Source organism: Dipodomys merriami, unplaced genomic scaffold (genome assembly GCF_024711535.1).
Source record: "Dipodomys merriami isolate MVZ:Mamm:240054 unplaced genomic scaffold, mDipMer1.0.p SCAF_4, whole genome shotgun sequence".
NCBI classification, from domain to species: domain Eukaryota; kingdom Metazoa; phylum Chordata; class Mammalia; order Rodentia; family Heteromyidae; genus Dipodomys; species Dipodomys merriami.
Genome location: NW_027205603.1, coordinates 44,490,174 through 44,511,708, shown reverse-complemented (window position 1 = coordinate 44,511,708; position 21,535 = coordinate 44,490,174). Strand labels below are relative to the sequence as shown.

At 37.8% G+C, this 21,535-nt stretch overlaps 1 protein-coding gene across 1 annotated transcript in view; it reads right to left on the bottom strand.

Moving 5' to 3' along the window:
* Kcnb2 (potassium voltage-gated channel subfamily B member 2) overlaps nucleotides 1-17,600 on the bottom strand; it is a 406,617-nt gene extending 389,017 nt beyond the window's left edge. The window contains exon 1 of the mRNA XM_069990929.1: nucleotides 17,136-17,600. The gene's annotated coding sequence lies outside the window, so the exon portion shown is untranslated. The remainder of the gene's footprint in view (nucleotides 1-17,135) is intronic.
* Nucleotides 17,601-21,535: the final 3,935 nt, after the last annotated feature.

Sequence of the window (21,535 nt, the reverse complement as noted above, 5' to 3'; positions counted from 1 at the left end):
AATCTTCTAAGGAAAGGTCCTGTAACGTTTCAGCTATTCTAAGAAAATGAGCAAGCTTGGATTGTTTCAGAACTTGGAAGTATTAATCAATTTCATACTCTCTACAATTTTTCAATATGTCAAACTCCAGTAATAACTGAAATGCTGCCCTTGTCCTCAGAAAAGTAAAAGGTGGCATTTCTTTGCTGCAATCATTGGCTGTTAATGTCAATATAGTCCTCAATTTTAGCACAACTATTTGCTCCTTGGTTTAAAAAAAATCCAAGACTTTTATCCTTGATATAACCAATGCTTTTTTTAGATACACTCAAAGGAAATCCTAAAAGCTTTGCTTTCAGTGGTCAAAGGAAGCATTGTGTTGCAGCAAGAAGTAGAGAGGCAGGTAATAAGTAGAAATGTATAATATGAGTAACTTTCAATATCACAGATGTTTCTGAATTTATAAATAAACCATTTTTATTTAGACACAATTTTCCTCACCAAAATATAGAATTAAAAAATCAGATCATATAGATGATAGGAATATACAATTATAATATATGTTCATTATAATAACAATAAACATCTGGATGTTTAATTATGGCTGACAAAAATATTCAACTCTGAAAATATAATACTTGCTATAGAAGCTTTGTGAACCTTTTGTAAATATCAGATACAGTTGTGGCAGGAAATTTTCAGTCTGCTTCAAAACATACACATATTGAAAGCTTGACTTTTATATGAGCACCCTGCCGTTCTACTAGTGGACTTTCTATTCTGACAATGAATGTGCCCTTTACATTGGGGCTGACGGTGTGTTCTTCTAAATGTCTTCTTTTGTAAGGTCTTCCCAGACTCACAATAGAATTAAGGGAGTAAAGATGAAAGGTGATGAAAAAATAGCAAAGGCAACTAATAAAAGAATTCTTGCTACCACTGAATGGAACGGCAATCAATAGGATACCCTGTAATCTCACAAACAAACCAACAAACAAAACAATTCACAACCTTTAGTCTCTGTCTGGTGTTCTATGTGGATGGCATAATCTGTCAATTTTGGCAACTGACAAAGTTCATATTCTACTTGTATGTGTTATAGAGACAGATTTAGCTGCAATAAAATCAGACTTCCTAATTCTTATAAAATTTGAGTAGAATATTAACATTTTGTTAGGCTTCATCAGGCTTTAGATAATTTTTAATAATGATTCATTTGGAATGTTCAGAAGTAAGAGTCTTACACAAGACATGTTTCTCAGTTGGGGGCTGTATAGTAAATATATACTTTCAAATTATATTCCTTTCCTTATGTCTACATAGCCCACCACATGATAAATAGCATGGCTATCTTAAAAGCTCCAATATTAAGAATTAGTCTCTGTGATTTAAATATTACAATGCACTTTATTCTCCTACATCTTCTTGAGACAAAAATCATAGGAGGAGGCAGAGGGAGCTTGGATCTGATCTGGTCCCATTTCATTATTTTTACAAATTTTAAAACTGAGTGAGTTCCAATTTTGAGGTCACCTGACATAGCTGTCATCATTTGGTTTTTGCTCAACTTGAAAGAGAACCCAGAGACCTGCAAATATTGAAAGAAGTCCCTTTGCATCCTACCCTACCACACTAACCACTGCCTTTCACCTTCTAATCAAAGTTTTAAGGAGCATTTGTCTATCTCTGAATCAAACTATTGATTACACAAAGTTGTGGTGTTTCTCTGCTTCAGATTCTTCATATTAAGGAAAGACAACAGCCACAGTCAGGAAACTTGATTGTGATCTAGCAAAGAGAGATGCACCTCATGAAATCTTTCCTTACCTCTGCTTCACCAACTCTAGTCTTTATGCTAACAGTCTCCTGTGGCTTCTGCATACAGCAAGCTTATATACCAGATCAGGACTGTATCTTATGCAGGGTGTTCCCATAGCTTCTTAGGTCTCAGGATAAAGACACAATGTGATACAAAGACTGCTGGATCTCAACTCTTTTACTGTGCTTTTGTCATGTACCTTGATAGACTCCCCTCCTCATTTTCTCTTTCGGTTCTAGAAGCTCCTTTTCTTTTATTTTAGCATGCAATTCTTTGCCATATTTTGCACATCTTTTTTTCTCCCATCTGCACCTTGAGGTACCAACTCAAGGATCATTGCCTATATCACCAAAATACCAACACTTAGCTCCCTCTTTGTCTACACAATAATCCTCCTATTTTAAGAATTTCTAAAAGAAATGTAAAAAAAAGAATTTCTAGAACTAGAAACTTTTTACCTGTGACAGTATTGTTTCAACATCAACTTTTATATATTTTTATTACTTGATTTATTGTCCACCTTTTCCAAGTTTATTGAGTCACATCAGATTTGATGCATTCCAAGTGACAATGAATATCATCACTTCAATGAAAAAAATAAACAAGCAGATTTATATATTATATTTAAAAATTATTTTCCTTTAATTCTACCTACATTATACTATCTACAACTCCTCAAGTTCAATATGACTTCCATTTATGAGAGGCTGTTTTCCTCATTTCCTTTTTGATAAACTCTTATCTTATTCAAAATCTAGAAAAAATGAATACCTACTTCAGAGAGAATATCCCTGTCTCAATGAGTTAGAGGTTTGTTGTGCATACTATAGTGCTTTTCATCTATCATTACTATTCAATTAAAAAAATCTTCTACTCATCCATAAGGGAGATATTTATGAGGCTCTGCTCAGCTTAGGACACAATCTTTGGCATTATGGGGCTTATATTCTAGTAGAGGTGGGCATGATATAAACAAACAGATGAACAATTATTATATAAATCAAATTGTGATAAAAATAAAAAGATAAGCAATTATGATAAAAGCTATAATGGAAAGGAAGATACCTTACTAACTTATAAGTAGGAAGATTATCTTGACTTAAGTCAAGGCATAAATGTCTCATCATATTCCTTTGATTCCCAGCTAGTAATTCCCATGCCTATGAATGCATAACAAATATTTGTGGATTATCAAAGGAAGGAGTGCATGAATAATGAAATTCATGCACTGAATATCCTGTACTGTGTGTGATTTTGTTTTTGTTTTGCTTATTTTAGTTAAAACTAGTCATAGTTTATCATAGAAACTTCCAATTAATTTAAAATTTTGAATCCTTCTTTGACAATTTTAACAAGGACTAGGGTTAATAAGACACTCAAATAACTATCACTTACCAACATAAAAGAAATTCCTAAGATATTCAGTCCAAACAAGCCAATATTGTGAAAATGCCACCAAAACAGAATTTTTTTAAATAAATAAACTATCAAAGCCAGTGAATCCAATTTTTCTTTCACAAGATAAACCTATGTCCTTCAAGAATGATCCTTTCTCTTTCTAAATAATATACTGTATTGCTGTGTGAAGATTCAAGGGCTACCTCTGTAATAATGAAAATGAAAACAGAGAAGTATTTGGATTGGAAAAATAAGGTGTGAGGTAGAAATACATTCCAATGTGTTATTATACTACATAGAAAGCCAAATGCTATGGTCTGGACCTTTGAGTCTCTGTACAACTAATATGTTGAAATATTACCCACAAAGTGATGATACCAAGAGGTGAGATCTATTGGAAAGTAACAGCTGAGCCCTCATAAACAGAATTGGTGTCTTAATAAAAAAAGACCCAAAAGAGCTGTCTTGCTGCTTCTATTATGCAAAGATACAGTGAGAAAACCCTGTCTAAGAGGAAATGGCCTTCATCATGCTCCAAACTGCCATCTCTTGATCTTAGGCTTCTAGAACTGTGAGTAATAAGTTCTCGGTTGTTATAAATTACCCAGTCTAAAGTCTTCTATAATGGCATCCCTGAAGAACTAAGACACTGTATCTTTACTCTTAAAACAGACCATTGCCAAAATTTACAATGCAAAATGTGATAAAGCCACATTCAAAAGTACCATTTCTTCCTTATTGATAAATGACATGTGAAAAAAAAGTTTCAAAAAGTCAATAGGATTAATGAAATCAGAGCACATTTCAAGGGCTTGCTTGATTTGTTCTTCCTGTTCAGTAGTAGTTAGAAAAGGACAGAGATCCTCTAAATTGTGCACCCTCCCCATCTCCACTTCCCTTGTGAATAATGTTTTCCATCCACACTTGTCATTAAGGAAGATCATTAAGAAGCATTTTTAAAGGATCCATCTGTGTATGACGCTACATAAATGTCCTCCCTTCCCCCCCACACACACACCCTGAGCCTATCTCTTAATATAACATGTGTCTTCATTGTTCAGAAAACTAGGGTTCTACAACAAAATAGATAATTAATTGTAAGAACAGAAAACAGATGGGTGAGATGACCTACTAGCATCTATGAATTTTGAAATGTGAAATTTACTGCCAATAATAAAATTGAGCACCATTTGATAAGAAAATATTAAGGCATTTAATGAAGAAAAGGAACACATCAATTTCCATCAACAGTTTCTAAAATAAAAATGTGAAAATTAAAGACCACAGATGGACTAACAGAAACCCTGAGTTCATGTGATCAGTACCAGATGATACAGTCTTGAAATAAATAATTTGAAAAACAGTGTGGTGAAAAAATCAAACAAAATTATGGTAGCAACAGTATAAGAGAGAATGTTACTTTGGACCCAGAGGGAAAATCATCAAAAATAAATGGTAGCTATGGTTCCCATTGAAAGAGCAGCCTGGTTAAGGGTGACGAAGTTATGACCTTTTTCCCCCCCTTTTTTTTTCAATTCATCCTCAAAGTTATGTTAGTTTTTCACTATTCTTCCTTCAAAGAAAGAACTGATTCTTCTAGATTTAAAAGGGGTGAGTCTTTATATTACCCCCTTTTACCTTTTCAAGCCTCATGTAGTCTCTATCATAATACAAGAACATATTAGCATAAAATAAGCTATTGCCATGGGATTCAGATTTACAATTTGGATTTTATTTCAGCTTAAGATCAAAATGTCTACAAGGAAGATTTACATTTCCTAGAAGGTAGGGAAATTCTTGGAGTTGTGTTTGAAGGAGAGCCAACGTTATGATGTCATTGTTTTTTTTAACTTTGTTAAGAGTTATCATTTTCATCATCTACCAAATCTCTGCAACAAATGTGTCTGCTCTATATTTCTGATAATGAGCTTTTTCATTATTTCTCAGCTTACCTGGGGGTGGCATTACTATCTTTGATTTAAGGATAAACTGAGTTTCAGAAAAGTAAGGTTCCTGCCCAACATAACTTGATTAATAAGGGCTGGATCCAGAATTACACTCTATTATTAACCTAATCTAAAAATCTATAATCCTAATGTATAAGACTGAGGATTTTCCTTGAATATCAGTATTCTCAGAGTACTAAATACAAATATTGAATTATTCTTCTAACATGATATAGAAGGAAAGAGAAGTTACAAATAATCTCTGTACTACTAACTCTATGCCTTGGTTAAAATGGCATCTGCAAAATCAATCATTGTATGTTAAATTTTTTATGGATAGAGATGTTAAGATTGGCAACTGTGTTTGAAGTTCTAAGATTTTGAAGCTAAATATTTTTATTTTGTGACTTTTAAAAGTAATGTATTAATCTTAGTAGTCTAGATTTATGGTTAGGATAGATTAGACAGATTTTTTTTAATGTTAAGAGTAAGAAAAATTCACAGAATTTGGAAAGGTCTGAACTCTAACTGGGGAAGCCACATCTTTGTATTCAATCAATCTTGCTAGGGGCTACTCAGCATTAGACTTAGTAGCCAAGATTCCTAAAATTAAGTTCTTTCCTAAGAAATCTCTGTTTCACAGCACCAAAAATACTACAAGGAAGATTATAGAAATTTTGGGATTTGTGATGCTAGTAGCACATACTTGACAGATCAAAGGAGTATTATTGACTAGAATAATTATTTAACTAGAACCAAGAAGTACCTTTCCACATAATTTAAACACATTGCTGCAAAAGAAGAGAAATTAATATGCAGTTCCAATGCAACAATGAAACTCACTAGACACTATGTTGGAAATGAACTTTACAACTTAGGGGGAGAAGAGGGGAGAGTGGTAAGTGGGAGAAAATGAGGGAGGAGGTAACAGTGTTTAAACAGAAATGTACTCATCTTACATATGCAACTGTAAACCCCCTGTTCATCACCTTTACAATATTTTTTTCTTCAATCATGGGACTTGAACTCCGGACCTGGGCGCTGTCCCTCAGCTCTTCAGCTCAAGGCAAGCACTTTACCCCTTGAGCCACAGAACCACTTCTGGTTTTCTGGTGGTTTACTGGAGATAAGAGTCTCACAGACTTTCCTGCCCCTGGCTGGCTTTGAACTGTAATCCTCAGATCTCAGCCTCCTGAGTAGCTAGGATTACAGGCATGAGCCACTGGTGCCAGGCAACAAACTATTTCTAAGGTAAACATATAAAAAGAATTTTAAATAGAAAAACATAATAATATTTTACTCCAGTTCCATATATATTTATACTTATATTTACTATTAACAAAAACCAAGCATTTTGTTGGGTCTGAATCAAGCCAGAAGACAAGTTTAAGAGGCAGCTTTTTAATAATTTCTAAGCTTTCTATGTGCAGTCTTTCCATAAAGCCTAATGAAAATGCACTTCTTAGTTCTAGAAGAACAAAAAATCAGGATTCCAAATTTAAAGTGGCATTTATCTCCAATGTAGATTAATATTTAATGATAGTCTGATTAATAACATGATTTTATGAACTGAAGACATTTAGTATGAAAGCCCATGGACTCATTTGTTCTTGAGCTACTCAGACTAGGAAAAAGGGAGTCAAATAGACCATTCCTTCTTAAATATTACTTTATAATCAGAATTTTGCCTTCTATACACCACATTCTTATCCCAAAATTACCCTGTTAGAATATATTTTTACTGTGAGAAGCAGGGCAGAGAATTCAAGAGTCAGACCAAGTGTCAGACAGACTGGTACTTTCAATGGATCAAAGGCAGATATAATATTTTTTAAGTAATGAATAAGAAAAACCCCAAGTCAAGCCCATATATTACACTCTTCATAAAACTAAACTGAAACTATTATATATATTTCTTAAATTGACAGCCAAGAGTTATCATTATTTTAGAAATATGTGTGTGTTCATGATCTGAAGTATCTTTCATTTGTTTCATTTTGTTGCTGTTGCTGATCTTGTTCTTTTGTTGTTGTTTGGTTGGTTACTGAACTAAATTTATAGAATAGCTTTTAAAAATAAACACAAAGGAAAAGAAATTGATATGCAACAGAAACTTGTTCAAGGGCACAGCGGTATGGTTGTATTTTCTTAGAGGCTTAGAAAGGTAAGGTGACTGGAGGAAGAAAGCAAGAAAGGGAAGATGGGAGGGAACAAAAAATGAAAACAAAAGGGCATGAACATGCATTGAAGGTTGTATTACAAAGACATTCAAAGACTAAGTTCTCCATTTTTATGCTACATTATATTTTGTACAGCCCAGATAAAGAAAGAAATGCCATCAGACATTTCTATCCTATGGATAGAAACAAGGGACAGTGTGTTCAAGAAAAACATGGGAGATATTTGTGTAAGCCAAGACAGGGTCTGGGTTGCTGGGGTTTGTTGTCATGTTCACACATGGTAAATGGAAAGTCAACATTTCTTATAAATGTTTGTTTCTGGAATTAAAGCCATATTACTTTTGAAACATGGTGTTTTCTGAATTAATTCATGACAGTAATAGTGTAGACTTGAACTACGTAGTACGTATTTATTTCTGGAATTAAAACCATATTACTTTTAAAACTTAGGGCTTTCTAAATTAGTTCATGCTAAAAATAGTCTAGATCTGCATTACCTAGTATGGTAGCTGCTAGCCACACATGGCTATTTTAATTTCAATTAATCTTAAAGAAATTTAGAATTCATTTCTCAGGGTCACAAATAACATTCTAAGCTCATGTGGTTATTAACTACTCTAATGAAGCAGAGGTATAGAACAGAGATATAGAACATTTCCATTATCATACTGAGTTCCCTCATCACAGTAACTCAATGGTAAAAGGCTTGCCTATCATATATTAAACTCTGGGTTCCATCGCCACCACACACACACACACACACACACACACACACACACACACACACACACACACACACACACACACACCATCAACTGGAAATCTTCCTATGAACACACATACACACACACACACACACACACACACACACACCATCAACTGGAAATCTTCCTATGAATCTACAAGGTCAAGTTGTGTTTTTAAATAAATAAATGTTATGGATGAGATAAAAACTCCACTGACAGTTTTCCCTCCCAATCCCATCCACAAGTTGTATAGTTCATTTCCAATATAGTGTCTAGTTAGATCACGTGGCATGTCCTTCCATTTCTGTGCTTCCCCTTCCCCTCCCAAAGACAAATATTCTAACAGGAAAGTATAACATTGTTCAAAAAGAAATGTACTGTTTATCTCACTTCCACAACTGTTACCCCTATGTATATCACCTTTATGATAACAATAAAACTTCAGAAAAAGGATGTTCTTTTTGTTATCAATGTTCTGGGATAAATGGCAATATTCTAAATAAATCTGCTATTGGTATGACATTAAAAAAACACACAAAAACCTCTGCTGGAAGCATTGTGTACATTGTGTATACCTTATCTTAACACCAGTTACACAACCTAGGCCTTCACTTACAGACTCTAGTTTCTCCCAGACTCTAGGAACATCCTAGCCCTTGTCAAGAAGAGTGTGAAGAGTACATGATTATAAATCATTCAAGATAATGCTTTTGTAGTTCATCTTTAGAAAAAAAAATACTAGAAGTCATTTTAGGCAGATAAATGGTATAATTAGATTTGAATTGTTTAAAACAAGTGCAAAATCAATTTAAAGATAAGAAAGGAAGAGTCCAGTTAGTGAACTGTAGTGGTGAAAGGCTGAGAAAAGAGTTAATAATTTGGTGATAGTGTAAAAAATGATCCTATGTCAGGCACCAGTGGCTCATTCTATAATCCTAGCTACTCAGAAGGCTGAGATCTGAGGATTGAGGTTCAAAGGCAGCTAAGGCATGAAAGTTCATGAGATTCTTATCTACAATGAACCGCAAGAAAACCAGAAGTGGGGCCGTGGTTCCAAGTGGCAGAGTGTTAGCCTTGAGCAAAAAGCGGTCAGGGACATCATCTAGGCCCTGAGTTCAAGCTCCATGACTGACAAAAATAAATAAATAAAATAAAAATGAAAAAGATCCTGTTCACTGGACCTGAAATTTTTCTTTCTTTCCTTAATACTTGCCCATCACCTGAATTTCTAAAGAATGGAGATATAACTGTGTGGACAGCAAGAGACATCTTTAAACCTCTATGACCTCTATGACCCCACAATTCATACCATTCTGAGCTTGTGGTGCTAGATCATCATAAGACTACCTGTGTGAATCTCCAAACACTACCTGTTCCCAATCACTGTTTTTCATATTCAGCCCAGAGAGCCTCAATTTTCCTAACGTGTAACTTTCTGACTATGTAGACTGCCATCTAGCCACCAAATGGTCAAGTCCCAGTGTCTACAAAATATAAATCAGGTGACCACAAGCACAGCAAGAAACAGTACCAGCACAATGCCTCAAATCTCTCAATTTAACACAAAAGCTAGAGTCCACATTTAGCCCCTTCCATTTCCTTACAAGTCAACCCAAAGAACTATCAATAGTTTGCACTCAGGGCAGACTAGAATGCTCCTGGATATTCCATGCTTGCTTTCAGCGAGACTGTAAACCCTAGGAGGATGAGGACTAAGCTTGTTTAACCTTGTGATCTACTCGAGCGCCTGTCCTCCAAAAAGTGCTTAATAAACATACACAGACTACATGATTTTATACAGTTAGTTATAATCACAAACCAGTTAGACGATGATAAATAGTAAAAACTATTTTGTTTGTGGGTAAAAATTAAAAAAAAAACATAATGAACTTTGGCCATTACAGGCAAGTATCCTGTGAAATACAAATGGGAGCAAAATTGTTTTGCACAATGAACTATCTCTTTTAGAAGAAATCCATTGGCACCTTTAGAAAGGAAAATAGGAAATATTCCTGATAATGAGATAGGAGAAAGTATCTATAGGAAGGGAGGGATCTAGCAAACTACGGGTCCTTGGGCCCCAGTGATAAATGAGCTAGCTTGAAAATCCTTGTGGTTAAGAAATGGTACCTACATTCTGAACACAGTGACCATTAACATTTAATTAGAAACAGTTCCTTGTCTGGATTATAACTGCCATCCTTTATCCCAGAGTGCTTAGCCTTATAAACATGAAGTCATAGAGAATGAAGCAAGATGTGTTCTACAAGAAAGACAATGAAGAGCCTCCTATAGAGTGTTCAGAGCTGCAGAGAACAATGAAAAAGGCTCTTCTTCCAAGACACAAATCCAAGTTCTAATAAAGGAATTTTCCCAAGTGCCAGACAGGGCATCATTAGCAAGGTCTACTCAGATTTCTTCCACATTATAGGTCAAAGAGTGTTCTTTCTTCCTTTGTCCAAATGGAAAATTTGAAGGCAATATTCCAAACCCTTATCATAGAATGGAAGACCTGTCTTTTAGTTCAAGGTTTCTCGGCCATAAAGGACCCTGGTCAGACTTAATAATAGGGAGAATTTAGCACGATTTTGGTTGGAGATACTTGCAATGACTGGGTGGAGTTCAGTTTGTCAGCTTTCTACATGTAGTAAGGAAGGTGGATATGGTAGAAATAGCTATTTAGCAAAACTATGCTTCCCCTTCCATGGTATAACAATTCTGCTAGAGGTAGCTGTCCAGACAGGAATTACATGTACCAGGCTTCTTGTAAACAGTTGATCAATGTGACCACATCACCAGCATACTAGGAATGGAAATGAGGTGTGTCATTTCTTGAATGTTCTTCTCTATATTCACTCTCTTCCCAACTGGCAGCCAGAGGAAAAGTATTCTGATTTCTTAGAATAGATAGAAAAAGTCTAGGGTCTGAAATCATTGCAATAAATACATACATATTGGATCCACATGTAAATAAAAAATAAAAGTCTACTAACCACTGAAATATTAAAGTCTATTATAGAAGCTCAAAAGTTAGCTCAAGATAGTGAGGCTTAGAGAAAAAGAAGACAGACTAATGCTTGCTCTTATGACCCATGTTGGGAGCAGGAACCCTTGGAGGGATTTCGATGGCAAATGTTTGCCAACGAGAATCCAAAGCCTCTTTTCTTTCTTCACTACCCTTGTTCAGGTTTTAGAACTTGTCTTACTTGTAGTCTACAATACAGTCTCAACTAATCTTCCAAGCATCAATCTTTTTTCTTATAGACCACCCACTTCCTCTAGTTCAGATGCTCTATTATTTGGGTAAAATACAAATGATTTAGGATAGTATCAAACTTAGGACTTCTAAACTTAATTCTTGGCCGACTTTTCTACCTCCTCTCCTATCACTTTCCTACAAGTGCTCATGCTGAGACCTGTCACCAGGCTAGCTCTTTTTCCTGACATTGCTTTGCAAACACTGCTTCCTCTCCTTAGAATGCACTGCATCTGCCTGCCTCTCTTTTTCCACCTGGAGAATGCTTACTCATCTTTTAAAAATGAGATTAGATGTCACTTCATCTGTGAAGTCTTGTCTGACACTCCCACTTAGAAAATGAAACTCTGACATTTATGATCAGATTATCTCTATCAGCCAGCCTTACATACCATGTCTACTATTAGGATGTCTCGAAATGTTTTGACACCTTTGTGGTTTGATTTTGTTGCCGTTTAGCTTGGTTTTTGCTCAGCCTCTAAACTTATCTTCCTAAAGACATAGAGAATACTGCCTTTTCAAAACAGGTACACATTAGAACAGCACTGGATCCCTTCAGTGGAAAAATATAACCATAATCAGTGCTGCTGAATTGGATTCATAAACTCATTCCGTTTGGAATGAGTTTTCTAAAGTTGTGAATTACATGGAGGGCAAGTGCTAGGATGGTAAGGAAGACTGTTGTTTGTGCACAAATCCTGTGTCTTCCAAGCTTCACACATCTCATCAGACAAATAAATGAAAAACTGCCTTTCTGTTACCTATGGCTAGATTCTAACCTTATTGTACTGAACAATTCTTTACATTAGAATTTTCTAGGATTGTAAGTACCATAGTTAGAACTTCACCAAAATTTGTTCACCATCATGGTACATTATGTTACCTATAATAATGCTATCCAGGTTAACTGATTCACTACTATAGCACACCCACCTGTTTGCAATTGTAGCTGTCACACTCAATACATATATTTATTTTACTATCATTTCAAAATGCTAAATACACAAAATGTCACCAATTATTCAATGAAATACTATCTAAACTTATTTTTATCCTATCAAAACATGCATTTTTAGTAGTAAAGATCTGCTTTATTACACCTTCTAGTGTAGCTAAACCCCAGGATATGCATATCCATATACCTGGTATAGTCTCTAAAGTTTCTTGTACTTTTCCTATTACAGAGAGGGAAATTATATGGAATTGTAAAGTATTATATGTATACATAGGTTATAATACCCATAAATATCATTTCAAGACAGCAAAAGGGATTTTTACAAAATATTGCCTATAAAACAGACGACCCTAGACCTGGCTGAATTCAGAATCATGGCTCTAAATATATACAAGAACTCAGAACAACTATAATTCCCTACGCTAGGCATCTTTTTGTTATGCAATTGAATTGCCATGCAACCAATAACATTTACAGTTTTTTGGTAAGGATTTATTTTTCTATGCCTATATCACTATCTCCTAGGAATTTTGTCAGACATACTGGTCAGGAGTTTTTGTACTAAGAATTATGTACTACAGGCATATTGTTGTTTAGAAGAGTTTGGGTGGGTTGGTGTGGGAACCTAAATCTCATTTAATGTCCTGTCTGTATTTATCTTGAAAATTTCATCCAGATGCTATGTTTTTCACAAAAATGGAAGCAATAGCTATCCAGCAAGAACTTGGGATATTTTATGTTTATTCATAAAATGCCATTAACTAGGGATACAGGTGGACCCATTGCAACAATGAGATGTTCAAGTCGTTATGTCGAAAAACAAACTTTACAACTTTGGTGAGGGGGGGAGGATCAGTGAGGAGAGTTGGGGGGAATATAGGAAGGGACGGGAAAGGAAAACAAAGAGGAGGCAACAATGCTTGATAAGAAATGTACTCATTATCTTGCCCATATAATTGTAACTCCTCTGTACAATATTCTCAAAATAAAAAAATAAAATAAAATTCCAAAGTATGATTTAAGAGTTATTTACCTCTTAAATAGATGCATTCTAAAAATATACTTGAAAGTAAATCTGTTAAGATACTACATTTCATTTTCATTAAATATTGGGATTATATTTTATAAAGTAAAAACAAAAGCATGTATAAAAATGTACTTTCTTTTAAAACATGCATGCATATTTCAAAGAAATATGAAAGTATGCTTTATTAAAAATTTATAAAAATGGTACATAAAAAACTATTATTCAAAATTTTACCAATAAGAATCTCTTTTCCTTCACTTTCAATGGTCACTGTAACCATAATACATTCTTAAATGTTAGCTTTCTCGTGACTAAATTGGCTTCTTATTTCAGATTCATATTGAAAATTTGGATAAGCTTCTTCCACTTAAAAAAAATCCTTAAAACTGACCTTAAAAGGTCATTGTTTTTTCTTGTTCTTCATGGGACCTTCCCTCCTAACACTTCCTAATAGGATAGAGGTTCGCACTCTTCTGGAACCAACAACACCTGGTTTCATCTGGACTTCACTGCTTACTTCCTATGTGACTTCAGACACCCAAGGAAAGCCTCTTAGCAATGATTTTCCTGTCTATATGAAAGCCACTAGTGCTAACTTCTTCACTGGATATTTGTGAGGAAAATACAAATCGATATTTGCAACATGCTTAAAAGAGTACCTGGTTCAAGTAATTTCTGGCTAGAATTATTATGTATATAAAAGTAAAATAATACAAATATTTGGAATTATAATAATATTAGAATATATTTTAAAACTAAAATTACATATTTTACTAAAACTTAATGTTGTTTTCAAATAATTCCAAAATGCAGGGCCTATGACAAATTTTCATAATCTCTTCATAAATTTCTGTTATTTGGTTAAGAATGAAATTGTTAAATGTTTTTCTGCACATCAGAGACTCTCATTTTTCAATTCTTACTGTAATTCTTTAAGTAACAAGTTAGGGTTTTTATGTTTGTTTTTTAGGAGACATTGTTGGTAGTAGTGGGTTTTTTTAAATTGTATGTTAAAAAAATTCTTGAGGACAAAGACTGCCCTTGCTTTGGGTATTTGGTATTTGGCAATAAGTTAGTGAATGGCTTCGTGATATTAAATCAGCCAGTAAAAAAATGGTACAATTCATTATATGGGACCAGGCACTTTTAAAGACAATACAGGAGGGTTTGTCTTTCACAGGCCAAGGGGTTCCTGGTCTCACTACTTGGCTTTCTGCCCTACACCCCACAATTCCAGTAAAGAACTGGGAAAATATATATATATATATATATATATATATATATGTATATATGAAGCACAGGAAGGAAATAAGCAACAAAAAGAATGGGCTAAAGATCTAGACTATGAAAAGACTTGTAGTACGTGACTACAAATTTTAAGACTGCTCTGCTCTATAAAGTTGATTTTATCACTTCAAGAGTAACAGGCCATAAAATCTTAGCTATAAAAATAATACTCAGAACTTTTTTAAAAACCCATATATAGGACATCCGTACTCTCTATTCTTCCCAAGCTTATGTGAAAATAACAAAAATCAAATTCCACTTAATAAATAAAAACAACTATTAAATAAGCTATAATCTGAAATAGAATGTCTTAAGCTTATGGATTTTCTCTTAAAATTCACTTGAGATTTCCTATCAACTTTAGGAATTTTCCTTAGAAATCAATCTTTCAGCTATAGCACATTTCAAAGAAGTAACTATTTTATTTGTATTCTTTTTTTTGGTGATGCACCTGCTATTTAATGGGCACCTGTGCAGTGTTGGCTTCCCAGAACCCCTAAACCCACACCCGACTCAGGCTGGGGCTCCTCAGGTACCCCAGGAAGCCCAGACAAGCAAGCTTCCAAAGGAAGGGTACAAAGCAAAGCAGAGGGACAGAGGGCTGAGGACAAGGGAGGCCTGGGATGGGACCTCTCCTGAGCCAAAGTCACACGGGCTTAACAGCAGCATCATGGCAGACCAGTAGGCAGACTCCCGAGGGTGCGGTTCCGAGTGGGCACTGCCATGGGCAGCTGGATACCCTAGAAGTAACTATTTTCCTATCGAGGAAAATATGTATTAGGGCACATTGAAATATATCTTATGGGTTTCATAGGATTTTTAACCAGTAATATGATTGACTTCCATAATGTATATGTATGTATACTGTTCTCTCTAGGATAGCATTTAAAAATATTCATAGACTAATGGACATACATTTACAGACATCCAAGAAAGTATAACAAAAAAAATAAAAAAACCAAACACCTGACTGGGCATGTCATTAAGTTGCCAAGAAATGTGACTAAACTCATATCCTGATATTTCATTCTAGCACGCATTTTTGTCACAATACTGAAAATCATAAGGGCAGGATGCTTCAAAGTATTGATAATGAAGTTTTAACGTCAAAGAAGAAAGCATTGAATAAGGAAATAATGTCTCTTAACTTCAAGTTAATGTTCACTGAACAAATATGCTTGGAACACTGAACTACAAGTTTTGGAGCAAAGTGAATCTGAAAGAGGAAAAGAAAGAAAGACCATAGGAATCACAGAGGGGAGGACAAGGCTCCAATGACGGGCTGTCGTTACTTCTGGGAGTCATGAGTGCATGAGAGATATGTGAGAACACGGACATGGAGAGGGAAGGATGAAGGTTAGAGAAGGAAGAAAATAAAGAGAACTGCCAAGTGATTCATTCCCTTCCTGTAAGCCATCCAACTCTAACAGGTAAGGCTTGAGTCTTCCTAACACAAATGCATCTTTGGCTTATTCTATGAAAGGTAATATATTGCTTCCTGTTTATTAATAAGTAAAACAAAATAACTCCGTCCCATACCATACTGCATGCTTAAAAACAGTAACACTAAACGCTTAGTTTTTCTTTCAACTGGGCTTTAAAAAAACAGATTCTCAACCAAAGCCAAAAACCAATCAATGCAAAAATAGAAATGTGAAATGCTACTTAAAATATTGACATTGCATAACTTGATCAGAAGGAATTTTGAAACTGCATGAAATTAGCCCGGTCTGAGTCTGTGAATACCAAAAATTTCCTACATTAATCTTGTCATTATTGCATATTGCTTAAACACACATGCAGTCATAAATGTTGCGTGCTATTAGCATGTTTACGTATACTTCACACTGACTATTTTTATGAATGGACACACATAAAGGTTCCTAATTCCAGAAAATGGACGGCAATACACTGTCTTGAACATAAAAGGTCACTGAGCACTGGGAGCAAATGAAGAGGTAAATGGTGAGTGTCTTTTGGTGCCTTTGAAGGCAACTGAACTGTCAAGTCCCCTTAGCTGAGAGTGTTTTGGAAACAGCCCTGGAGGGAGCTCCCTCCTCTGAGACTTGATCAACCCTCTAGGGAACCATGCTATGGAACAGAGACTATCAGGGTGCAGGAATTAAAAAGCACACAAGTCTCTGTGTTCTGGCCACCGGTTCCTCCGCCAGAGACATCGCTCTCCCTAAACCCCATCCACAAGTGTGTGCATGTGAGTGTGGCATTTACCAGCAAACCAACAGAAGGCAACCCCAGCTCATCGCCTAGAAATAACCTCATTTCCTACCCCTTCCCAGTCAGGCTTGCTGGAAAGCGTTTCAAGGCTAACACTTGGCGTGGGTGCCTTTGCCACGGGGTAGGAGCCTGGCGGCGTTCATGACCCTGGCCAGGGCTGGGTCAGCTCTGTGTGTAAGTCCACTGGGCGCCATAGGGCAGCTTCCAATTCCTTTAGCAACTCAAGTGTGGGCGAGGGTTGCGGTGCAGACTCAATCCGAAAGGATGACCCCTTTGGGGGAGCAGCATGCGCCCCCACCCCACTTACCTAGCTCCCACAGACCCCGCTCAGCGGGCGGCACGGGCTCGGGCGCCACACTGGGCTGTGGGTTCCCCGCTCCCGGGGTGGGGGGCGTCTCGGTCCCCTTCGCCAACGGTGTGTCGCTGGAGATCCCCTCCCCTCCACAGACAGGAGGGTCTCCCCGCTGGCTGCAGCTCCCGGAGTCTCTCCCTCTCTCCCTCTCTCTTGCTCTTTACATCCCTGACTGGCTCCAGTAGCCGGGTTCAAAGAAGAGGCGGCGGGAGGAAGCTAAGGCATCCTTTAAAAGAACAATAAATCTTCATCGATCTTCACCCCCATGCCCCGTTCGGGGGTGGGGGGAGGGAGGCGGTGGGGGTCCCCATCCCCCTACCGCCGGATGCCGCCGCCGCCGCCGCCGCCCAGACTGGAAAAGGTTGGAGTAGAGAAGGAGAAAAATGGAGCGGGGCTGAGCTCGCCCGCCCGGCCCGGAGTTCCCGGTGGCTCCGGGCTGCCCGAGGCTCGGCGGCGGGCGGCGGGGGCGGCGGGCGCAGGGTGCTTGGTGGGTGTGTGTCTTGGCCGCAGCCGCGAGAGGCTGCGCGCAGGAGGCGAGGCGGGGCGCACGGGGGCGCCGCTCCCCCGCCCGCAGCTCGCCAGCCGGGCGCGCACACTCGCCCGCCCGCGGCCACCCCAGCCTCCCGCTCCGCCTCCCGCGCTCCGCGCACCGCCGGGCTGGAGCAGCTCCAGCCGCCGCCTCTTTCTCTGTCTCCACCTCCTCCACCTCCTCCTCCTCTTCTCAGGCAATCGAGGCTCTCGGGTGCTCCGCGGAGCTGCGCTGACAGCCATGCACTCCGGGGATGTCGGAGCTCGACCTCGCGGGGCCTCCGGTGAGCACCGCGCAGCGCCCCCTCCGCCCCTTCAGCGGGGCGCGGCCGGGGTGCAGGAGACGGGCACCGCCCACACCTCCGTGGGCGCCGCCCTCTCCCCTCACTCCCTCTGGCTCCGTGGGGCTCCACACCCACCTGCTTGGCTCCGAGGCTCCCGCTCCTTTGCACCCCGCGGCGCGGTCCGCAGCTCCACGGCTGCCGCGCTCTGGGCGGCGGAGAAAGCCCTGGGACGCCCCGCCGAGACGACCGTGGGTTTCGCGGGATTCCCTCGTCCCGGCCCCTTCTGCTTCCAGATGCGGAGATCTTCGGGCTGCCGGATCCCCACTGGACGGTGACCCTGAGCTCCTAGCTCGACCCCAGGGAACGGGGTGATTGTAGACGGCTCCTGAATTAGCCGGCCCAGAGTGTTTCCCCAGAAAAGAAGCTACTAGTAAACTAGCAGCACAGCGCACACGGGATCTGACTTTCCTCTAGAAACCTCTTGCTCCACTTGGGGCCGGCAGTCATAGCCCCTGCTTTCCGGGATTTGAAGGCAAAGCTGTATCCAGGGTAACTTCACTCTTGTTTCCCACGGGGGCGCTCTTCACACCCTGCTTTCTTTGGCTGTCTGCTTAGCAGCTGGAAAAGGAGCCAAGTTCTCCCTCAGCAGGGCTGTCAGGGTGGACACCTTTTCCACCTCCAGAATGCAGACAGTGAACTTCAGCAATCTCACTGGGCCCTGCAGGTCTCTGACCCAGCTGTCCCTTCATAGGAAGTCAGGTAGCCCAGTCACAGAGCTTACAGGAAAACAAGATAGCTTAAAACACCCTTTCAAACAGCACAAAAACAAACAAACAAAAAAAAATGCAGTCGCTGCTGCCACTTCCAGAGTTCTTTAGGCCAAGAAAGATGTCTGTAAAGGAAGGTTTATAAATACATTCTTATTATTCCTTGCTTTTGTTTTAACCACGACGTGCACTGGGAAGAAATATCCTCTTAGATTCTATCCACCTTGAAATCTTGCTTCCCATCTTGTGCTGAGGGGCAGGCATTAGATGGGATGATTAGCTGGAAACTCACCCTTCTAACAAGAACCTGCCTCAGCTCTCTGCTCTTCTCGGGGCTTCTTAAGTATGAAAGGGAGAGCATGCCCACATTCTCAAGCCTTTATTGCAATCCTGGCTTATACCCAAGTTCCAGCTTCCATTTTTCCAGAGACCTGCAGGAAGTGCATTCCCCGATCTCCAGTCTCTCCACTTTCCCATGCAGTTGATATATTCTCAGCAGATGAATCTCCCCCTAGCACAATAAAGATCATCTATCTATTTACAAATAATCTCTGGGCTTCCCATTCTCAGACCTTTCTCAGGAAATGTCTTTGCATATGTGTGTTTCTTCTGGAAAACTTTTTCCCATGTCTCAGGTCTAACTTATTGTGGTCCCTCTAGGCCCACTTCAAATTCGGCCTCCTCTCTGACACCAGGAACACATAGTTCCAGCTCTCTTTGAAAGACACATGTTACTCCTCTTATGGAACAGATAGACTTTCAGTACACATATCATACCATTATAAACATTAAATTCCTTCAGAATTAATTTCCTTTTATTGTTTGCATTCCTTACATCTAACTCAAGACTATCCATACATTTTCAGAAAATAAATACCTATTCATCCAATGGGCATAATTATTTTGTAGCTTGTGTCAGAGACACTCAATGTTTGTTAGTGGAATAGAATTTATAAAGCATTCTAAATCTGGAAAGATACCTATCATTAATTTGAACATGCCTAAATTCAAATAAGTTTAGAGCCAGTGAAAACTCCTTTGTTTCTACATCAGTATTACTGATTGCCTTGGTAAAAGTTTATAGACAAGAATTTGCTTTTAAATATTTACCTTACATTTCCATTAGAGTTAAGAAATCTGAATGTATTTGCTCGTCAAATGAGTGGTCATTAATCCAGAGAGTAATTATCCACTGGACAAAATATTCTCCATTACTAGAAGACAAGGGGGGAGGGATAGCTTTCTATGAAACCTGAGTTTTGTCTGCAATTATGCAATGATAAGGAAAAATGTATCTCTGGGTGAACAGAAAAGTCTAATTCTGCTTACTAAATTATTGCTCGTCCAAATGGGTTATTGAGAACAACTCATTGTCAGCTAGTGTTTGCTATAGTGATTTAATCACATACACAACTCTAATTCCAAATTACAGAGAGATTATTGTATTTATTATCATCATTTGGCTCTACCTCCTTAGTACACACAACTTAGATCTTCTTAATGCTTTTCTTTATGGGTGTGTGCATTTGTGTGTGTGTGTGTGTGTGTGTGTGTGTGTGTGTGTGTATATATATATATATATATATAATTTTACTGTAAAGGTGGTGAACAGGCCTTTCTCCAAAGGAAAAAATTAAAATGGTGTAGCTGAAAAGTCAGACGTGTTTTCATATTGGTTTTTATCTCTGTGCTTTTAAATCTTCGCTGAGATTTATAGAAATGTTCCTTTTGTTTATATTTCAATTTTCTCAGATTCATCTAATAGTAGATAAAACCTAAGGGTTAAATGACTGTTTAGTATGTCAAAATGTTTTCTTCATAAAGTCTGCTATAATAAACAACTATAAATATCTGAAAACCTGAAGTTTAACCGTTAGGCATATCAGTGGCTATAATTTAAATGAAAAATGTGTTCCCTCATACATCATAATGTTAGTACCTACATATGTATGCAATATAAACTATAATAGGTTCTTAGGGGTTTGCTGTTGTCTAATGTAGAATTTCAAAATATTTAGTATAATCTCAATAACATCATTACTAGCTAAACTTTAATTTATCAGGTGGAATTTGCATTCACAAGTTGACTTACTGAGTCTGTAGAGAGTAGAATAAAATAGTTAAGCTAGAAGATGAATGCATTTTTAAAATGTTATAAGCATAAAGGTAGTAACTCACAACTTTTGGAGAACAAAGAAAGAGAAGGTAGAGCTGTTTTGTGCCTGTATAATCCCAGCACTTGGGAGGTGAAGGCAGGAGGAGCTGGAGTTCAAGTCCAGCCTAGGCTACATAGTAAGATTCTGTCTCACAGAAAAACATCAAATGGAAGGAAGTTTGTAACATATTGAGTAAAGGAAACAAAAAAGAAATTTCAAAATAAGAGTAGTTAGACATGATGAGTAGCCCTGTTAAAGGGGAATATGTACACGCATGTGGATGTGTTGTGTGCCTGTGTAGGTATGTTCATTTTATAAGGCTATGTATTAACAAGCTGAAAGATTTATCTCTGAGTTGGGAGACACACGTTTGTTTTATTTGGTATAACATGGTTATACCAAAAGTTGAGTTGATACTCATTTTCCTCATAGATCAGTAAATGAGAGTAGTATTTAATTCTTTTTTTCATAAACCAGTTTACTCATGTGACTACATTTAAAACAAAAAAGGACAAATACTAGTATAATTAATTATTATTGTCATTCAAGAAAACCTGAAGAATAATTAGTAGTATAATGTTTTTCAAGCTTTTAATGCCTTTTACCTTTTTGCTTTCTAT